The 22,350-nt window shown below is 45.8% G+C and overlaps 1 protein-coding gene across 2 annotated transcripts in view; it reads left to right on the top strand.

Annotated features, from left to right (window-relative positions):
- The window catches only part of LOC137369818 (KH domain-containing, RNA-binding, signal transduction-associated protein 3-like), a 327,473-nt gene that overhangs the window by 45,682 nt on the left and 259,441 nt on the right, over positions 1 to 22,350 (top strand). The window lies entirely within an intron of this gene.

Here is a 22,350-nt window from a genome sequence, read left to right as displayed (position 1 = left end):
AATTGGCTGGGTTGGATGTGTCCTGCTTTTTGTGCTGAATGAGCAGAAATTTCCTCAAACTAGATATTAGGAGGACTGAAGCCATTGGCTGGGATGTTGTCTTGGCGACAGGGGCATCGACCACTGGCAAAAATGCCAGCGAGATCCCCATGTCGCCTCCTCTGGGGAAGGCCTGCCAAATCAAGTGCTAATTAGGCACTTAAGTGGACAGCGTCAGGCCTTTCTGTGGAAGCGGTGGCTGCTGCCGGAGGTAACAGAGAGAGTAGATAATGGTAATGCAGTAGATATAATTTATCTAGATTTTCAAAATGTCTTCAATAAAGTGTCCCGTAATAGATTAACGAATAAGGCCAGAGAATGCAGAGTCAGATGAATTGCCAGCTGGCTTTAAGACAGAAAGCAGTGAGTGGGAGAGAAGGGTAGTTATTCAGATTGGCAGAAGGTGGGAAGTGGTGTTCCACAAGAATCCGTGCTGGGACCACTGCTGTTCACAATTTACATTAACGATTTAGACATTGGAATCAAAAACACAATTTCTAAATTTGCAGATGACACCAAATTGGGGAGGGATAATCAGTACTGAACAGGACTGCAACAAACTGCAGGAGGACATTAATAAACTTGCAGAATGGTCAATTAATTGGCAAATGAAGTTTGACACAGATAAATGTTAGGTAGTTCATTTTGGTAGGCAGAATAGGGAGATCACTTGGAAGGTGCGAGTTTAGGTGGGGTAGAGGAACAAAGTGATCAAGGAGTACAAATACACCAATCACCAGAAGTTGCGTCACAGGTTAGTAAGGACACAAAAAAAGCAACCCAAGCACGAGGCTTTATTTCTAGAGGGGTATAATTGAAAAGTAGGGAAGTTATGCTAAACCTGTATCGAACCTTAGTTAAACCACACTTGGAGTACTGCGTACAGTTCAGGTTGCACTATTATAAAAATGATATAGAGGCACTGGAGAGGATGCAGAGAATGTTTCCAAGGATCAAACCAGAAATGTGTAGATGTACAGATCAGGAAAGGATGAACAGGCTTGATCTCTTTTGGGAAAAAAAAAGAAGGCTGAGGAATAACCTAATAAAGGTCTTTAAAATTGTGAAAGGTTTTGATAAAGTGGATGGAGAGAGAATGCTTCCACTTGTGGAGGCTATCAATATAAGATAGTCACCAAGAAATCCAACAGGGAATTCAGAAAAAATGTCATTACGCAAAGTGTGGTGAGAATGTGGAACTCGCTACCACAGGACATGGTTGAGGTGAATAGCATAGATTTTTTAAAAACTCATTTGGGGGATGTGGGCATTGCTGGCTATGCCAGCATTTATTGGCCATCCCTAATTGCCCTTGAGAAGGTGATGGTGAGCTGCCTTTTTGAACCGCTGCAGTCCTTGGGTTGTAGGTACTACACCAGTGCTGTTAAAAAGGGAATTCCAGGATTTTGACCCAGTGACAGTGAAGGAACAGCAATATAGTTTCAAGTCAGGATGGTGTGTGGCTTGGAGGGGTACTTGCAGGTGGTGGTGGTCTCCTGCATCTTCTGCCCTTGTCCTTCTAGATGGTAGAGGTGGAAGGTGCTGGCGAAGGAGCCTTGGTGAGTTGCTGCAGTGCACCTTGTAGATGGTACACATTGCTGCCATTGCTCGTCGGTGGTGAAGGGAGTGAATGTTGAAGGTGGTAGATGAGGTGCCAATCAATTGGACTAGTTCATTCTGGATGGTGTCGAGCTTCTTGAGTGTTTTTGGAGCAGCACTCATCCAGGCAAGAGGAGAGTATTCCATCACACCTCTGACTTATGCCTTGTAGATGGTGGATAGACATTGGGGAGTCAGGAGGTGAGTTACTCAACGCAGAATTCCCAGCCTCTGACCTGCTCTTGTAGTCACGGTATATATATGGCTGGTGCAGTTCAGTTTCTGGTCCATGGTAACTGCCAGGATGTTGATAGTGGGGGGATTCAGTGATAGTAATGTCATTGAATTTCAAGGCGAGTTGGTTAGATTCTCTCTTGTTTGAGACGGATATTGCCTGGCACTTGTGTGGCGCAAATGTTACTTGCCACTTATCAGCCCAAGCCTGGATGTTGTCCAGGTCTTGCAGCATCTGGACATGGTTTGCTTCAGTATCTGAGGAATCATGAATGGTGATGAAGGTTGTGCAATCATTAGTGATCATCCCCACTTCTGACCTTATGATGGAGGGAAGGTTTTGCTAGGGCTCCTTGATGCCATACTTGGTCAAATGCTGCTTTGATGTTAAGGGCAGTCACTCTCACCTCACTTCTGGAGTTCAGCTCTTTTGTCCACGTTTGGACCAAGGCTGTAATGAGATCAGAGCTGAGTGGCCCTGGTGGAACCCAAACTGAGCGTCAATGAGCAGGTTATTGCTGAGGAAATAGCTGCTTGATAGCACTGTCAACAGCCTCATCCATCACTTTGCTGTTGATTGGGAATAGACTGATAGGGCGGTAATGGGCCAGTTTGGATTTGTCCTGCTTTTTGTGCACAAGACATATTTGGGCAATTTTCCACATTTGCCAGGTAGATGTCAGTGTTGTCGCTGTACTGGAACAGCTTGGCTAGAGGGTGCGGCTAGTTCTGGAGCACAAGTCTTTAGTGCTATTGCCGGAAGGTTGTCAAGACCTATAGCCTTTGCAATAGCTATTGCCTTGAGCCATTTCTTGGTATCATGTGGAGTGAATCAGATTAGTTGAAGAGTGGCATCTATGATGCTGGGGAGCTCAGGAGAATGCTGAGATGGTTCATCCACTCGACACTTCTGGCTGAAGATGGATGTAAATGCTTCAACCTTGTCTTTTGCACTGATCTCACCTCCCCCATCGTTGAGGATGGGAATGTTTGTGGAGCCTCCTCCTCCTTTCAGTTGTTTAATCGTCTACCACCATTCACGACTGGATGTGGCAGGACTGCAGAGCTTTGATCTGATCCGTTGGTTGTGGGATCGCTTAGCCCTGTCTATTGCATGTTGCTTCCGCTGTTTGGCATGCAAGTAGTCCTGTGTTGTAGCTTCACCAGGTTGACGCCTCATTTTTGAGGTTTGCCTGGTGCTGCTCTTGGCATGCCCTCCTGCACTGTTCATTGAACCAGGTCCCCTGGCTTGATGGTAATGGTAGAGTGGGGGATACGCTGGGCCAAGAGGTTACAGATGCATTTAAGCCGAAGCAAGAAAAGCATATCGGGGAGAAGGGAATAGAGAGTTACGATGATGAATTTAGATGAGGAAAATGGGAGGAAGCTCGAATGGACTGGATGAGCAGAATGGCCTGCTTCTGCGCCGTGTATCCTATGCAAAGAATAATCCCAGTTTCTCTAGTTACTTCCCATAACTGTAATCCCTCAATCCTGATGATATTCTGGGAATCTCCTATGCACCCTCTCCAAGGCCTTCCTAAGGTGTTGTGCCTAGAGTAGGACACATTATTTTTGTTGAAGCCTAACCAGTGATTTATAAGACTTCCTTGCTTGTGTACTTTGACTTTATTTATGATGCCAACCTGTATTTGTTTTTAACAGCTTTGCAACCTTCAAAGATGTATGTATGTAAACTCCCAGTTCTTTGTGTTCCTGCGCAGATTTCCAGCTTCTGCAGTATTTTGCTTTTGTGTTGGAGAGTATTACAGCACATTTTGACTTGCGCCTTTATAGATCACTGCAGAATACCCAGTCTCTGACCTGCCCTTGTTGTCAGTGTTTATGTGGCAAGTCCAGTTAAGTTTCTGGTCAATGGTGACCCCCTGGGATGTTGATAGTGAGGGAATTTAGTGATGATAATGCTGTTGAACATCAAGGGAGGTAATTAGATTCTCTGTTGTTGAAGATGGTCAATGCCTGGCACCTTTGTGTGAGAATCAGGCTGAATATAGAAAGTTCAGAAGGGTAGTAAAAAAGTACTAAGCAATGACCATCTCCAACAAGAGAGGATGTAACCATCTCCCCTTGATATTCAACGGCATTACTGTCGCTGAATCCCCCATTGCTGACATCCTTGGGAATACTGTTGACTAGAAACCGAGATGGATCAGCCATATAAATACGGTGACTCCAAGAGCAGGTTAGATGTTGGGAATTCTGGAACAAGTAACTCACCTCCTGACTCCCAAAGTATGTCCACCATTTACAAGACACAAGTCAGGAGTGTGATGGAATACTCTCCACTTGGCTGGATGAGTGCAGCTCCAGCAACACTCGAAGCTCGACATCCTGCAGGACAAAGCAGTCAACTTGATGGTCACCCCATTCACCACCAGCACACAGTGGCACCAATGTGTACCATGTACAAGATGCGCTGCAGCAACTTGCCAAGGCTCCTTTGATAGCACCTTCCAAACCCACGGCCTCTACCATTTAGAGGACGAGGGCAGCAGGTGCATGGAAACCACAACCACCAAATCACATACCATTCAGACTTGGAACTATATTGCCATTCTTTCACTGTCGCTGGATCAAAATCATGGAACTCCCTCCCTAATGGCATTGTGGGTGTACCTACCTCACATGGACTGCAGTGGTTCAAGAAATAGGCTTGCCACCACCTTCTCGAGGGCAATTGGGGATGGTCAATAAATGATGGCCTTGTCAGCAATGCTCAAATTGCATGACTGATTTTTTTTTTTGAAAAAGGACACCGGTTTAAGTTGATTGGTAAAAGAAACAACTGCAATATGAGGAAAACATTTGAAATGCAATGAGTGGTTAGGATCTGGAGTGCACTGCCAGCAAGTGGGGTGGAGGCAGATTCAATCGTGGCTTTCAAAGGGGATTTGGATAAACAGCTGAAGAGACATTTGCAGGGCCATGGGAAAAGGGTGGGGGAGTGGGACTAGCTGAGTTGCTCTTGCAGAGAGCTGTCACCGACATGTTGGACCGAATGGCTTCATTCTCTACTGTATCCATTCTATGATTCTGTTGATGTTACATGCCACTTAATCAACCCAAGCCTGAATGAACGTTGTGCAGGTTTTGCTGCATGCAGGCATGGACTGCTTGGTATCAGAGGAGTTATGAATGGAACTGAACACTGTACAATCCTCAGGGAACATTGCCACTTCTGGCCTTATGGAGGGAAGGTTATTAATGAAGTAGCTGAGATGGTTGGTCCTAGGACACTGCCTTGAGGAATGCTTGCAGCGATGTCCTGGGGTTGAGATGATCAGCCTTCAACAAACACAGCCACCTTTCTTTGCTAGGTATCACTCCAGCCAGTGGAGCGCTCTCCCTGTTTCACACTAACTTCAAGTTTACTAGGACTCCTTGGTGCCACACTTTGTTCGATACAGCTTTGATATCAAGGACCCCTTACCTCTGGCATTCAGCTCTTTTTGTTCATGTTCAGACCAAGGCTGTAATGAGGTTTGGAACTAAGTACTCTTGGCAGAATTCAAACTGAGCATCAGTGAGAGCTCCAAATCCATTTCCATACTTCTTTATAGATGCAACTGAGAATTAATCATTTCCCTGCCTTCTGTTAGCCCTTCCCAGTACTTCCAAAAGAATGCACATCAAGTGTTAACTTAGAATAATGCTCCAGTCCTGGAGTGGGGCTTGAACCTACGACTTCTAACTCGAGAGGTATGAGTACTACCACTGGGCCAAACAATTATACTCCATAAATAAGGTACCTTAGCAATAAATAAGGTACCTTAGCAATTTACATTGGTATAAAATACCTTTGTTTCATTGCAATTAGTGGAGCTTTGTTTGTATCTGTAAATATTAAATTGTATATTTTTGGAGAAATTGTGGTCCTATAATTTTGGCTTGTTAGTTGTGACAGCTGTAATTCAATAACTGAATAAAGCCCCAATATTTAGTAATCAGAGCAGCCATGCATAAATTTGGATTTAAATTTACATTACCCACTTCCAGTTCCTTGGAGCATATCTAACGTAGGTTTCTGGCAATACCCAAGAACAGCTGTTGTTTTCAGACAGTTGGCATAAACGTAATACATGGATATATTCCTCTATGGGTATTTCAACAAGGTGGCCTATCATTCTCGATTACTTAAAATATTTTTGAGTTCTTTGTTGTGAAATCCTTCTTCAACAAACATTGGACTCGGCAAGTAAGAATGCATAATGTACAGTACTTGGCAAGCTACTTGCGGTGCTTTGTGGTGTGTGGACATAATGGGTGAGAAATTAGGCTTGGTAGCACCCAGTTTTTGGGGTTCTTCGAGTGGCCTTGGGGATCCACAATGCTGTCTGCAGCATGCGCACACTTCTGAAGCGAAGTACCACGGACCCCATCTTTGTAAAGGTGTTTTCATGCACATAGTTAATGTCTGGGGGAAGTACAAAGAGCAGGCAGACCATAACACCAGTCAGCATTTGATGCCAGCGCTGCCATTTTGCAGTTTAGTGCTCCTGATGACACCCTCTCTTAAGCCTCCCACAGCCTGTACACATGTCAAGCACCAGGAAGGACCCCTGACTGTTTAAAGGGATCATCAGCTTGCATGTTTGCTGTTGGTTCGTTGTCTTCTGGCTGTTGCTACAATTCTATGAGATTTTAGTGCTTTCCATAATTGTTTCATGTTTTAGGACAAGTGCTGAAGTACCTTTTGCTGACTTCAAGGCTTCTACACAAAACGGTGTCTCCCAGACATAGATGCAATAGTAGACCTTCCTGTTGAAATAGAGCATGATGGGCGGAATGAACCGAGGCCACACAGAGCAGAGCAAGTTGGTAGAAGAGAGGAGAGTGGGAGAAGGGCTCTTGCAGGAGACCATATCTACTGACAGGTGTCAGGGAGCAATTGTCCTCCATGAATCTCAGCGAGTTACAGTCTGTGATGCATCTGCCCTTCACCAAGGAGATCCTTACTGAACTCTGCCACCTGCTGCAGCCAGAACTCCAACTTCAGATCAGGGCAAGTACCGCATTGCCAGTGGCTGTGAAGATGACCATGGCTATGATCTTTTATGCGTTAGGCTACTTCTAGCCTGGCACTAGAGATAATCGCAACATCTTTCAGTTTGTCACTGTTAGATAATGGAGGTCACTGAGACTCTCTAGCTCAAGAAAGCTAACTTTTCATTCCCTCTTGCCAGAGTCGAGCAGAAGGAGCAAGCACAAGCTTTGCAAGGTTTGCTGGTTTCCTCATCGTGCAGGATACCATTGATTGCATTCACATTGCTTTGCGGGCGCTGCTTGTCAACTCTGACATGTACCAGAACAGAAAGGGATTCCACTCTCTCAACGTCCAGCGGATGTGCAAACATACGCAGTGCATCATCCATGATGTCATCATTCTGCAGCAATCCACTGTGCCAGTTGTATTACAGCCACCATGGCAAGCCAAAGGGTGGCTGCTGGGTGACGAGGTCTATCTGCTGACAACATGATTCGTGACTCCAGTTTGCAACCCATGTAAAGGTGCGTAGCATGCATATTGGAGAGTCATGCTTTTGCTAACGCAGTTGGGGAGAGTTTAAACTAATGTGGCAGGGGGATGGGAACCAAATGAGGAGGTCAGTGGACAGTAAGGAGGTAGTAACTAAAACCTGTAAGGAACCAGATAATGAAGTCAGCGTGACTAAGGGAAAGAGTAGGCAGGGAGCAGATGATGTACGCAAAGGAACTGGTGGTCTGAGGTGCATTTGTTTTAATGCAATGAGTGTAATAGGTAAGGCAGATGAACTTAGGGCTTGGATTAGTACCTGGGAGTATGATGTTATTGCTATTACTGAGACTTGGTTGAGGGAAGGGCACGATTGGCAACTAAATATCCCAGGATATCGATGCTTCAGGCGGGATAGAGAGGGAGGTAAAAGGGGTGGAGGAGTTGCATTACTTGTCAAAGAGGATATCACAGCTGTGCTGAAGGAAGGCACTATGGAGGACTCGAGCAGTGAGGCAATATGGGCAGAACTCAGAAATACGAAGGGTGCGGTAACAATGTTGGGGCAGTACTACAGGCCTCCCAACAGCGTGAAATAGAGGTACAAATATGTAAACAGATTATGGAAAGATGTAGGAGCAACAGGGTGGTTGTGATAGGAGATTTTAATTTTCCCAACATTGACTGGGATTCACTTAGTGTTAGAGGTCTAGATGGAGCAGAATTTGTAAGGAGCATCCAGGAGGGTTTTCTAGAGCAGTATGTAAATAGTCCAACTCGGGAAGGGGCCATACTGGACCTGGTGTTGGGGAATGAGCCCGGCCAGGTGGTTGAAGTTTCAGTAAGGGACTACTTTGGGAATAGTGATCACAATTCCGTAAGTTTTAGAATACTCATGGACAAAGACGAGAGTGGTCCGAAAGGAAGAGTGCTAAATTGTGGGAAGGCCAACTATACCAAAATTCGGCAGGAGCTGGGGAATGTAGATTGGGAGCAGCTGTTTGAAGGTAAATCCACATTTGATATGTGGGAGGCTTTTAAAGAGAGGTTGATTAGCGTGCAGGAGAGACCTGTTACTGTGAAAATGAGGGATAGAAATGGCAAGATTAGGGAACCATGGATGACAGGCGAAATTGTGAGACTAGCGAAGAGGAAAAAGGAAGCATACATAAGGTCTAGGAGGCTGAAGAAAGACGAAGCTTTGAAAGAATATCGGGAATGTAGGACCAATCTAAAATGAGGAATCAAGAGGGCTAAAAGGGGTCATGAAATATCTTGAGCAAACAGCGTTAAGGAAAATCCCAAAGCCTTTTATTCATATATAAGGAGAAAGAGGGTAACTAGAGAAAGGATTGGCCCACTCAAGGACAAAGGAGGAAAGTTATGCGTGGAGTCAGAGAAAATGGGTGAGATTCTAAACGAGTACTTTGCATCGGTATTCACCGAGGAGAGGGACATGACGGATGTTGAGGTTAGGGACAGATGTTTGATTACTCTAGGTCAAGTCGGCATAAGGAGGGAGGAAGTGTTGGGTATTCTAAAAGGCATTAAGGTGGACAAGTTGTCAGGTCCGGATGGGATCTATCCCAGGTTACTGAGGGAAGCGAGAAAGGAAATAGCTGGGGCCTTAACAGATATCTTTGCAGCATCCTCAAACACGGGTGAGGTCCCGGAGGACTGGAGAATTGCTAATGTTGTCCCCTTGTTTAAGAAGGGTAGCAGGGAAAATCCAGGTAATTATAGACAGGTGAGCCTGACGTCAGTGGTAGGGAAGCTGCTGGAGAAGATACTGAGGGATAGGATCTATTCCCATTTGGAAGAAAATGGGCTTATCAGTGATAGGCAACATGGTTTTGTGCAGGGAAGGTCATGTCTTACCAACTTAATAGAATTCTTTGAGGAAGTGACAAAGTTGATTGATGAGGGAAGGGCTGTAGATGTCATATACATGGACTTCAGTAAGGCGTTTGATAAGGTTCCCCATGGTAGGCTGGTGGAGAAAGTGAAGTCGCATGGGGTCCAGGGTGTACTAGCTAGATGGATAAAGAACTGGCTGGGCAACAGGAGATAGAGAGTAGCAGTGGAAGGGAGTTTCTCAAAATGGAGACGTGTGACCAGTGGTGTTCCACAGGGATCCGTGCTGGGACCACTGTTGTTTGTGATACACATAAATGATTTGGAGGAAAATATAGATGGTCTGATCAGCAAGTTTGCAGACGACACTAAGATTGGTGGAGTAGCAGATAGTGAAGGGGACTGTCACAGAATATAGATAGATTGGAGAGTTGGGCAGAGAAATGGCAGATGGAGTTCAATCCGGGCAAATGCGAGGTGATGCATTTTGGAAGATCCAATTCAAGAGTGAATTATACAGTAAATGGAAAAGTCCTGGGGAAAATTGATGTACAGAGAGATTTGGGTGTTCAGGTCCATTGTTCCCTGAAGATGGCAACGCAGGTCAATAGAGTGGTCAAGTAGGCATACGGCATGCTTTCCTTCATCGGACGGGGCATTGAGTACAAGGGTTGGCAGGTCATGTTACAGTTGTATAAGACTTTGGTTCGGCCACATTTGGAATACTGCGTGCAGTTCTGGTCGCCACATTACCAAAAGGATGTAGATGCTTTGGAGAGGGTGCAGAGGAGGTTTACCAGGATGTTGCCTGGTATGGAGGGCGCTAGCTATGAAGAGAGGTCGAGTAGATTAGGATTATTTTCATTAGAAAGACGGAGGTTGAGTGGGGGGACCTGATTGAGGTGTACAAAATCATGAGAGGTATAGGCAGGGTGGATAGCAAGAGGCTTTTTCCCCCCAGAGTGGGGGATTCAATTACTAGGGGTCACGAGTTCAAAGTGAGAGGGCAAAAGCTTTTAGGGGGGGATATGCGTGGAAAGTTCTTTACGCAGAGGGTGGTGGGTGCCTGGAACGCGTTGCCAGCGGAGGTGGTAGACGCGGGCACGATAGCATCTTTTAAGATGTATCTGGACAGATACATGAATGGGCAGGAAGCCAAGAGATACAGACCCTTAGAAAATAGGCGACAGGTTTAGATAGAGGATCTGGATCGGCGCAGGCTTGGAGGGCCAAAGGGCCTGTTCCTGTGCTGTAATTTTCTTTGTTCACAAGAAATTTGATAGAGCAGAGCATTGGCATTCTGAAGCAATGATTTTGCTGCCTGAACTGCCCTGGAGGAGCCCTTCAGCACTTGGCTGAGCTAGTCTCCAGACACATGGTTCTTATGCTGCATGCCTCATAACCTTGCCATCATGACGGGACAGCTCTTGCCCCCACCTATCAGGCAAGAGGCTGAGTAGGAGGTGGGAGAAGAGGAAGTGAGGTGACAGTCTAGGCAGCCACTTCCTGCCTAGGCTATACATGAACTAATTCAAAGTGATACCACGAACCTAAACTCCAATTCCCCATTCACCCAACAGTACCTCATTCCTTATTTTTCCACTGTCACTGACCATCTGATTGTCCTCTTGGTCACAGTGCAAAAATAAAACTCAATACAAAATAAACATTGCATACCAAATTTATAAATGAAATAATGGCATATTGCATATAAATTTTAAACTCTTCACCTTGTGCATTCTCTTAGTACCTGTCTTCCGTGTGTCTTTGCCTGTCCTAGTTCTCCTATGCAATGCGACCTCTGGCTCCTCATGGCTGATGGAAAGCTGCTGATTTTCAGTGAAAGAGACTACATTTGACTTTTGGAGGACAGCCTTTGGCAGCTCTGGGCTTAGAAGGCCCGGCTTCATCTTGGCATGGATGGCCACAATCTGGGCTGGCTGGCTGACTGACAGTGGCAGTGATTGGTGTTCCCCAAGGTGGTGTCTCCGCAGTCCTAGTAATCTGTTTAGGGCAGATTGCTGCACTGCTGTGACACCCTATAAGCTGCATTGAACACTGGTATCCACAGTCATGATGGCAGCAGTCTGAGTTCGCCTGGCAGCAAGCTGACTTTGCATGTACGTCTGAGCTTCTGCTGCAGCACAACTTCTGGTGGAAGCTGCTGGTGCTCTAATGGGAGCTGAGACATCAGCCATCAGACTCTGCATCATGGTTGAGTCCACAGCTGTATTGATGGGGTTAGCCATCACTTCCATGCTGGAAGGTTGTACCCCAAACTCTTCACAAAGCCCTGTGCCAGGTTGGTGCTGGACTCCGACATGCTCCTTGACATTAAACACGTGCTTTCTTGCATGCACACCCATCAGCCGCCTTCTGCAGCCTGGATCATTGAAGTACCCCATCTGAGTCTTCTCCAGCAGAACAAGTGCTTGACCTCGCTCTCCGGCAAGCTGGCACCTGCGCTGTCCTTGTCCCCTGCCCTGGCTGCAGTGCACTTGTGCTCAGTGTAACACCACATGCTGGTCCCACTACTAATCTCTCCTCCAAGTATGTGCAGTGTCTATATCTGAACTGGTGGCTGCAAGTGTGAAATCCAATGACTCTGTGCCCTCATAACATTCTTCTTGGTCTTATAACATGACCTGGCCAGGTGGCAGTTCTTGGGTGTCCTAAAGGAAAGAGGCACAACAGTAAAGTTGTGGTGTGGGGGCGGGGGGGCTATAAGAAGTGCAAGCTTACACCATCTGTAGCTTGTAAGTCAGAAGAAATTGTGGAATGGAAAGGAGGAATAGATATGAGGATACCATTATCTTCAATTTTTTTTTCCAATTAAGTAAATCATGGGTTCTGGGTGTCGCTGCCAAGGCCAGCATTTATTGCTCATCTCTAATTGCTCTTGAAAAGATGGTGATGAGCCACCACCTTGAATCGCTGCGGTCGATGTGATGAAGGTACCACCACATTGCTGGTAGGTAGAGATTTCCAGGATCTTGACCTAAAGATGTTGAAGGAGCAGTGATTTATCTTTCCATTAAAAATAGAAAATGTTGAAAACACTCAGCAGGTCTGGCAGCATCTATGGAGAGAGAAACAGAGTTAATATTTCAGGTCTGACCTTTCGTCAGAAATGAAAAAAATTAGAAATGTAATTGGTTTTGAGCAAGTGAAAGTGGGGAGGGTGGGAAGAAGAACAAATACAAGGTCTGTGATAGGGTAGAGTGCAGGGCAGATTAAATGACAAAAAGTTTCATGGTACAAAGCCACAGGGAGTGACAACGGGACAAGAAAACAAACAAAAGATGTGTCTAGATGAGGTGTGCGTGGTAGGATAGCTGTCCAAACACGAAGCAAAGGGATTAAGAAAGAAACAAGAGGGGAAAGAAAAACAGAACCAGCAAAAAAATGAAACAAAATGGGACAGAGATTATGATCTAAAGTTGTTGAACTCCGTGTTGAGTTCCAAAGGCTCGAATGTGCCCAATTCAAATGTGAGGTATTGTTGCTCGAACTTGCGTTGAGCTTTATTGGAACACTGGTGCAGGCCACGGACAGTAAGGTCAGAGTGGTAGCAAGGTAGAGAATTGAAATGACAAGCAACAGGAAGCTAAGGGTCATGCTTTTGGACTGAATGGAGGTGCTCCGCAAAGCAGTCACCTAGTCTGTGTCTGGTCTCAATGTAGAGGAGACCTCATTATGAGCAGTGAGTACAGTATATTAAATTGAAAGATGTACAAGTAAATCGGGCGGAATGTTTGGGGCCTTGAATGGTGAGTAGGAAGGAGGTAAAAGGGCAGGTGTTTGCAAGTGCTGCGCTTGCCTGGAAAGATACAGTAGGAAAGGGAGAGGGTGTTGGGGCTGACTGAGGAGTGGACCAGGGATGTGGCGGAAATAACAGTCCCTTAGGAATGCTAAAAGGGGAGGGAATGGGAAGATGTGTTTGGTGGTGGCATTGTGCTGAAGATGGCAGAAATGGTGGAGGATGATCTTTTGAATTTGGAGGCTGATGGGGTAACAGGTGAGGACAAGGGGAACCCTCTCATGGTTCTGGGAGGGAAGAGAAGGGGTGAAAGCAGAAATGCGTGAAATAGAATGCATGTGGCCGAGGGCCCTGCCAACCACAGTGGAAGGGGAATCCTCGATTTGAGGATAAAGGAAGGCATATTGGAAGCATTAGTATGGAAGGTTGCATTGTCTGAATAGATGAGACAGAAACTGCATGCAGCCATAGACAGCTTGATTATTTGGTGACTTGAAAATGGAATTGGATCCCTTCAATCATCAGTGAAGATCCCATCTTCTTATCAACCACAACGATCTTCCTTCGTGTTAGTCATTGGAGAGTTTTCCCTCAATTCCCATTGACTTCATTTTTATTACAGGTTGGATGACCAAATTCCATCACCCTCGGGATCAAGACAGTGCTGGATTTCGTTTTTTCCTGGATTTTGGACAACAAAATCAGGCAGCCTACCCTGGGCCAAATTCAATGAGTAAGAGATACATGAAAGGGTTATAAAGATCCTATGTGCCCAAACTTCAAAAGCAGTGACTACTTCAAAAGCATTTGCTACTTCACTTCTTCTATTTCCCATGTCAGCCACTTTGTAACCCCTCTTGGCCAGATTGCCAATTAGTGTAACCTTAAAGGTTCCTGAATTAATTTTCACATTGAGAGTTACATGATTCCGAAGAGACTTTCATTCTGTCCATCTCTGCTGATTAAAATCCAGCCACAAATGGTGAACAATAGTATTCTTAATATTTTCAAAAATGTCCAATATTTGGACAACTGTTTTTTTGGACACCAACCTGTACGGCTTTTTGATGTCACACCTGATCAAGTGCTGCATTGATGTCAAAGGCATCGTTCCTTCTAATTTATTTTGTGCACAGACCCTTTAACATTTTATGTATAGCCATGCATGCATGGTAACTTAAAGGGGCCAACTTGTGCTCCGACGGTGCGGGATCTTTTGGATTGCTGCACGGTCACTTACCCCTCACCTCTCAAATTCGGCTCTTTTGTGTATATTTGGGACTAAGGCTGCAATGAGGTCGGGAACCAAGAGTTCATGGCAAATGGTCAGCCTCCTCTGGAGGTACATGTGCAATCTATGTTAAAGGAGATTGCAGAGAGAATGATTGCCTGCCATTTCCCTGTTCTTTGCACTTGGAAGAAATTGAAGTTGTTCGTGATACCGGCAGTAGTACCAAGGAAGTGACTTGACTGTGTCATCTGTATATTTCTTTATCGATGTGATCCTAGTAGAAATTTTTCTTTTCTACACCTTAATGGAGAGAGCAGGCAGTGGATGTTTACTCCCTTTTTTTGTTATACTCCTGTACACAATAAAGCGTAGAGGGCATAACTGCAATGAGCACAGAAATACATCCTATGAAGCAGTTCCAAGTTCTTTTCCTACAGAATATGGCCTGTAGAAAGATCATGCTAGCTCTTTTGTCTGGCCTTGACCTAGGAGAGATATGGCCTGGGCTTTGGTTTGTTTTGTGGAGTGCTTGGGTGAGAATTCCTATCACTGTATCTGTACTGTTTTGCTTGCAGATCAAGGCTACATTTAGTTATGGAGGTGACCAGGGCAGGCAGGGGAAGCATCTGTTTATGTAACTTTTGGGAAGTGGTTATAGCCTGTTGCAATTTTAAAAATGTACATACATTTGCTAAATCCATTTGTAAGGTTGTGCTGATAATCCTGCAGAGCTGGCAGAGAATGTATGGTAGTGCACTCTGACAGCAGTTAAGTTCTGGAGATAACTTTACAGGAATTCAGAGTAACAGAGTAAGATTGCCATCCTTACCAAAATAGTGAGGAAACAAATTCCAGATGGCATTCTCTTATGCAAATTGACTTCCCCATTTAAGATTCTCATCCTTGTCTTTAAATCCATCTGTGGGGCCTTACCTCTGTCTATTTCCTTAACTAGCCCTGCCCAACCCCCCCCCCCCCCCCCCACTTCCCAATTTTCCATACTGAGGACTCGAGTCTCTTGTGTGCCCATCTCTTCGCTTTGCCAAAAATTGGTAGCCATGACATCAGTCACCTGATTCGCATTCTCTTGGATTTTCCTAAATTCCTTTACCTCGATAACTCACTAGCCTTTTTCAGGACCTTCAAGATCTTACATAAATTCAAACTACTTGACTAAGCATTTGTTACCCTTCAATTTTTCCCTTTTTTCCCCTCTGTATCCATTTACTATATAAAAGGTACTGTATCAATGCATATTGTTACTGTTGGATTGGACAGACCAAGTGATCTTTTGGGAAGTAGCTTGTGCAGTGTACCTGATTTCCCGGGACACAGCAGTAATGTTCATTCAGTTCTCATGGAATGTTTTCCTTTGTTTTCTGCCATTTAGGCTCAGTAGCTGTTCTGTTGTAATTTTGAAAAAGGCAAAAAATACTGCAATAAAATTGAATTTTAAAAAAAAAGATTGTGTGGTCTGTCAATTTCTGTCTGTCTGAGAAAGAATAAGTGTTCTGACTACACACTTGTAGCTCTTGTCACATACTATTACCATAATATTTACAGTAACAGGCCATTCAGCCCTGTATATGTTCCACAGAAGCCTCCAACCCTTCTTTATCTAACCTTTTCCTATTCCTTTTCTCCCCTTATGCCTTACCTTTTAAAGGTATCTATGTTAGTCCCTGCAACTACTTGTTCTAGCGAGTTCTGCTTTCTAACCGCTGCCTAGGTAAAATGTTTCTCCTGAATTCCCTGTTGGATTTATTAGTGACAGTTTGTTTATATTTATGGTCGCTAGTTCTGGTCTCTTTCGCAAGTGGAAACATCACTATCAAACCCTTTCATAATCTTAAAGACCTCTATTAGGTTACTTCTCAGTCTTTTCTAGGGAAAAGACCCCCAGCCTGATCAATCTTTCCTGATGGAATATTCCATCATCATCCAAGTAAATCTTTTTTGCACCACCTCCAGTGTATATCCTTTATAAAATCTGAAGCCCAGAACTGTTCACAGTATTCCAAGTGTGATTTAACCAAGGTTCTATTTAGGTTTAATGCAACTTCTCTGCTTTTCAATTCTACCCTTCTAGAAATGAACCCTGGTGCTTTTTTTGCTTTTTTAATGGTTTCGATACCTGCGTCACTACTTTTAGTGATTTTGTGTATCTAAGTCTGCAGATTCCTTTACTCTCTACCCTATTTAGACACTTACCAAGAAGTGTGTGCCCCCCCCCCCCCTTATTCCTATCAAAATGTACCTACAACCTCACACTTTTCTATATTAAGTTAATTTGCCAATTACACACCCTTTCTACAAGTTTATTAATGTTAGAATTAGAACATTACAGCGCAGTACAGGCCCTTCGGCCCTCGATGTTGCGCCGACCTGTGAAACCATCTGACCTACACTATTCCATTTTCATCCATGTGTCTATCCAATGTCCACTTAAATGCCCTTAAAGTTGGCGAATCTACTACTGCTGCAGGCAGGGCGTTCCACGCCCTTACTACTCTCTGAGTAAAGAAACTACCTCTGACATCTGTCCTATATCTATCACCCCTCAACTTGAAGCTATGTCCCCTCGTGTTTGCCATCACCATCCGAGGAAAAAGATGCTCACTATCCACCCTATCTAACCCTCTGATTATCTTATATGTCTCTATTAAGTCACCTCTCCTCCTCCTTCTCTCCAACGAAAACAACCTCAAGTCCCTCAGCCTTTCCTCGTAAGACCTTCCCTCCATACCAGGCAACATCCTAGTAAATCTCCTCTGCACCCTTTCCATAGCTTCCACATCCTTCCTATAATGCGGTGACCAGAACTGCACGCAATACTCCAGGTGCGGTCTCACCAGAGTTTTGTACAGCTGCAGCATGACCTCGTGGCTCCGAAACTCGACCCCCCTACTAATAAAAGCTAACACACCATATGCCTTCTTAACAGCCCTATTAACCTGGTTAGCAACCTTCAGGGATTTATGCACCTGGACACCAAGATCTCTCTGTTCATCTACACTACCAAGAATCTTCCCATTAGCCCAGTACTCTGCATTCCTGTTACTCCTTCCAAAGTGAATCACCTCACACTTTTCCGCATTAAACTCCATTTGCCATCTCTCAGCCCAGCTCTGCAGCCTATCTATGTCTCTCTGTACCCTACAACATCCTTCGGCACTATCCACAACTCCACCGACCTTAGTGTCATCTGCAAATTTACTAACCCACCGTTCTACACCCTCTTCCAGGTCATTTATAAAAATGACAAACAGCAGTGGCCCCAAAACAGATCCTTGCGGTACACCACTAGTAACTAAACTCCAGGATGAACATTTGCCATCAACCACCACCCTCTGTCTTCTTTCAGCTAGCCAATTTCTGATCCAAAGCTCTAAATCGCCTTCAACCCCATACTTCCGTATTTTCTGCAATAGCCTACCGTGGGGAACCTCATCAAACGCCTTACTGAAATCCATATACACCACATCCACTGCTTTACCCTCATCCACCTGTTTGGTCACCTTCTCGAAAAACTCAATAAGGTTTGTGAGGCACGACCTACCCGTCACAAAACCGTGCTGACTATCTCTAATGTACTTATTCTTTTCAAGATGATTATAAATCCTGTCTCTTATAACCTTTTCCAACATTTTACCCACAACCGAAGTAAGGCTCACAGGTCTATAATTACCAGGGCTGTCTCTACTCCCCTTCTTGAACAAGGGGACAACATTTGCAATTCTCCAGTCTTCCGGCACTATTCCTGTCGACAATGACGACATAAAGATCAAGGACAAAGGCTCTGCAATCTCCTCCCTGGCTTCCCAGAGAATCCGAGGATAAATCCCATCTGGTGAAGCGACAACACAGGATTACTTGGAAGCCAAACTGCGTAAGCAGCATGCGATAGACAGAGCTAAGCCATCCCATAACCAATGGATCAGATCTAAGCTGTGCAGTCGTGAATGGTGGAGGACAATTAAACAACTAACTGGAGGAGGTAGCTCCATAAATATACCCATCCTCAATGCTGGGGGAGCCCAGCACATGAGTGCAAAAGATAAGGCTGAAGCATTTGCAACAATCTTCAGTCAGAATTACCGAGTGAATAATCCATCTCGACCTCCTCTGAAGTCCCCAGCACCGCCAGTCGTCAGCCAATCTGATGCACTCTGCGTAAAATCAAGAAATGACTGAAGGCACTGGATACTGCAAAGGCTATGGGACCTGACAACAGTACGGCAATAGTACTGCTCCAGAGCTTGCTGCACTCCTAGCCAAGCTGTTCCAGTACAGCTACAACACTGGCATCTACCCGGCAATGTGGAAAATTGCCCAGGTATGTCCTGTACACAAAAAGCAGGATAAGTCCAACCCGGCTAATTACCGCCCCATCAGTCTATTCTCAATCACCAGTAAACTGATGGACGGTCTCGTAGACAGTGCTCTCAAGTGACACTTGCTTCGCAATAACCTGCTCACTGAAGCTCAGTTTGGGTTCTGCCAGGGCCACTCAGCTCCTGACCTCATTACAGCCTTGGTTCAAACATGGACAAAAGAGCTGAACTCGAGATGAGGTGAGAGTGACTGCCCTTGACATCAAGGCAGCATTTGACCGAGTGTGGCATCAAGGAGCCCTAGCAAAACTGAAGTCATTGGGGATCAGGGGGAAAACTCTCTGCTGGTTGGAGTCATATCTAGTGCAAAGGAAGATGGTTGTGGTTGTTGGAGGTCAATCATCTGAACTCCAGGCCATGACTGCAGGAATTCCTCAGGGTAGTGTCCGAGGCCCAACCATCTTCAGGTGCTTCATCAATGACCTTCCTTCAATCATAAGGTCAGAAATGGGAATGTTTGCTGATGATAGCACCATTCGCGACTCCTCAGAGACTGAAGAAGTCCGTGTAGAAATGCAGCAAGACCTGGACAATATCCAGGCTTGCGCTGATAAGTGGCAAGTAACATTTGTGCCACACAAGTGCCAGGCAGTGACCATCTCCAACAAGAGAGGTTCTAACCGGGTATGATCAGTAAGTTGGCAGATGACAAGAAAATTGGTGGTGTCGTAAATAGTGAAGAGTAAAGCCTTCGATTACAGGGCGATCGAGATGGGCTGGTAAGATGTGCAGAGCAGTGGCAAATGGAAATTAATCCCGATAAGTGTGAGGTAATGCATTTTGGGAGGACTAACAAGGCAAGGGACTGTACAATGGGTGGTAGGACCCTCGGAAGTACAGTAGGTCAGAGGGAGCTTGGTGTACTTGTCCATAGATCACTGAAGGCAGCAGCACAGGTAGATAAGGTGGTTCGGAAGGCATATGGGATACTTGCCTTTATTAGTCGAGGCACAGAATATAAGAGCAGGGAGGTTATGATGGAGTTGTATAAAACGCTGGTTAGGCCACAGCTGGAGTAGTGTGTACAGTTCTGGTCACCACACTATAGGAAGGATGTGATTGCACTGGAGAGGGTGCAGAGGAGATTCACCAGGATGTTGCTTGGGCTGGAGCATTTTAGCTATGAAGAGAGACTGGATAGGCTCGGGCTGTTTTCCTTGGGGCAGAGAAGGCTGAGGGGGATCTGATTGAGGTATACAAAATCATGAGGAGCATAGATAGTGTAGATGGGAAGAAAATTTTTCCCTTTGCGGAGGTGCCAATAACCAGGGAGCATAAATTTAAGGTAATGGGCAGGAGGTTTAGAGGGGATTTGAGGAAAAGGTTTTTCACCCAGAGGGTGATTGGAATCTGGAACACACTGCCTGAAGAAGTGGTCAAGGCAGGAACCCTCACAACGTTTAAGAAGTATTTACATGAACACTTGAAATGCCATAGTATACAAGGCTGGAAAATGGGATTAGAATAGATAGGTGCTTGTTGGCTGGCATGGACACGATGGGCCGAAGGTCCTGTTTCTGTACTGTATAACTCTATGGGCTGGATTTTACCTTAGGCGGAGACGGGAATTCGCCACCGACGTAAAAGGCGGTGATGAACTTGCTTCCGACTCGCCCGGGGATCCATCCCGCATTTTACAAGTCCCTGGGCTTTAATTGTCCCGAGCCGGGTCTTCCACCCGCTTGCGGGAGGAAGTCCCGCCTTAGTGAGCTGCTGGCCAATCATCGGGCCGGCAGCACTTGGTCTCAGCAGTGCCACCGGGAGCTGTGGCCACCGCTGTGACTGCATCCCAGCCAACGCCATGGAGTCAGGACCTCGGGTAAATTGGACATGCGTCACTAGTGAGATTGGTCGTGCCCTGGTGGGGCTAGAGTGGTTGGTTGTTTTGGGGGGGCAGCCCTCAATTGGGCACTCTGTGCCTGACTGTCATGGCCACCCCCCCCCCCCCGCCACCCCTGGCAGCCTTTCACTTTCTTAACAAGTCCGCTTACCACGGGTAAAATACCTGTGGAGGCAGGCAAAGGCCATTAAGTGGCTGTTAAGTGACCACGGGCATGCGGACTGTTTTCCCTCACCACCCCCTCCCCCACCCGACCGCCGTAAAGTTTACCGGAGGCGGGAGCGGGGCGGGTAGGCCTCCCGGAGCCTCCCGCTCAATTTTACGCCGCCCCCACGCCATCACCCGACCCGCTGGGATGGCGTAAAATTCAGCCCTTTGACCCTATGACTCTATCTCCCCCTTGACATTCAATGCCAATACGATTGCTGAAAACCCCACATCAACATCCTGGTGGTTACCATTGACCAGAAAGTGAACTGGAATAGCCATATAAATACCATGGCTACAAGAGCAGGTCAGAGGCTAGGAATCCTGCGGCAGGTAGCTCACCTCCTGACTCCCCAGAGCCTGTCCACCATCCACAAGGCACAAGTCAGGAGTGTGATGGAATACTCTCCATCTGCCTGGATGGGTGCAGCTCCAACGACATTCACGAAATTCGACACCATCCAGGACAAAGCAGCCCGCTTGAATGGCATCCCATCCACAAACATTTACTTCCTCCATCACCAACGCACAGCGGCAGCAATGTGTACCATCTACAAGATTCACTGCAGCAACGCACCAAGGCTCCTTAGACAGCACCTTCCAAACCTGCGACCTTTACCACCTAGAAGGACAAGGGCAGCAGATGCATGGTAACACCACCACCTGCTAGTTCTCCTCCAAACCACACACCATCCTGACTTGGAACTATATCGCCATTCCTTCACTGTCGCTGGGTCAAAATCCTGGTACTCCCTTCCTACCAGCCCTGTAGGTGTACCTATCCTACATGGACTGCAGCGGTTCAAGAAGGCAGCTCACCACCACCTTCTCAAGGGCAATTAGGGATGGACAATAAATGCACCAAGGCTCCTTCGACAGCACCTTCCAAACCCATGACCTCTACCACCTAGAAGGACAAGGGCAGCAAATGCATGGGAACACCACCAACTGCAAGTTCCCCTCCAAGTCACACACCATCCTGACTTGGAACTATATCGCCATTCCTTCACTGTTGCTGGGTCAAAATCCTGGAACTCGCTTCCTAACAGCACTGTGGATATACCTACTCAACATGGACTGCAGCGGTCAAGAAGGCAGCTCACCACCACCTTTGCAGCATTTGTAACAAGATAGATGAGTTGACAGCGCAAATAGAAATAAATGAATATGACTTGATAGCAATTACAGAGACGTGGTTGCAGGGTGACCAAGACTGGGAACTCAATATTCAAGGGTATTCGACGTTCCAGAAAAATAGGCAAAGAGGGAAAGGAGGTGGTGTAGCTTTGTTAATAAAGGAAGGGATCAGTGCAGTGGTAATTACGTGCAATAGATCATGGTGTGGAATCATTTTGGGTGGAAATAAGGAATGGCAAGGAGAAGAAGTCACAGGTGGGAGTTGTCTATAGGCCCCCAAAGAGTTGCCTCACTGTAGGACAAAGTATAAATCGGGAAATAATGGAAGCTTGTAAGAATATACTGGCATTGGAGGCAGTTCAAAAGCGATTCACTAGGCTGATTCCTAGGATGAAGGGGTTGACTTATCAAGGACAGCTAAACGGGTTAGGCCTTCATTCATTAGAGTTGAGAAGAATGAGCAGTGATCTTATTGATACGTACAAGATTCTAAGGGGGCTTGACAGGGTAGATGTTGAGAAGATGTTTCCACTAGTGGGGGAATCTCGAACTAGGGGACAT

This window comes from Heterodontus francisci, chromosome 5 (assembly GCF_036365525.1).
Source record: "Heterodontus francisci isolate sHetFra1 chromosome 5, sHetFra1.hap1, whole genome shotgun sequence".
NCBI classification, from domain to species: domain Eukaryota; kingdom Metazoa; phylum Chordata; class Chondrichthyes; order Heterodontiformes; family Heterodontidae; genus Heterodontus; species Heterodontus francisci.
Note: the sequence above shows the minus strand (reverse complement) of the source record. Positions and strands in the feature narration are given on the sequence as shown.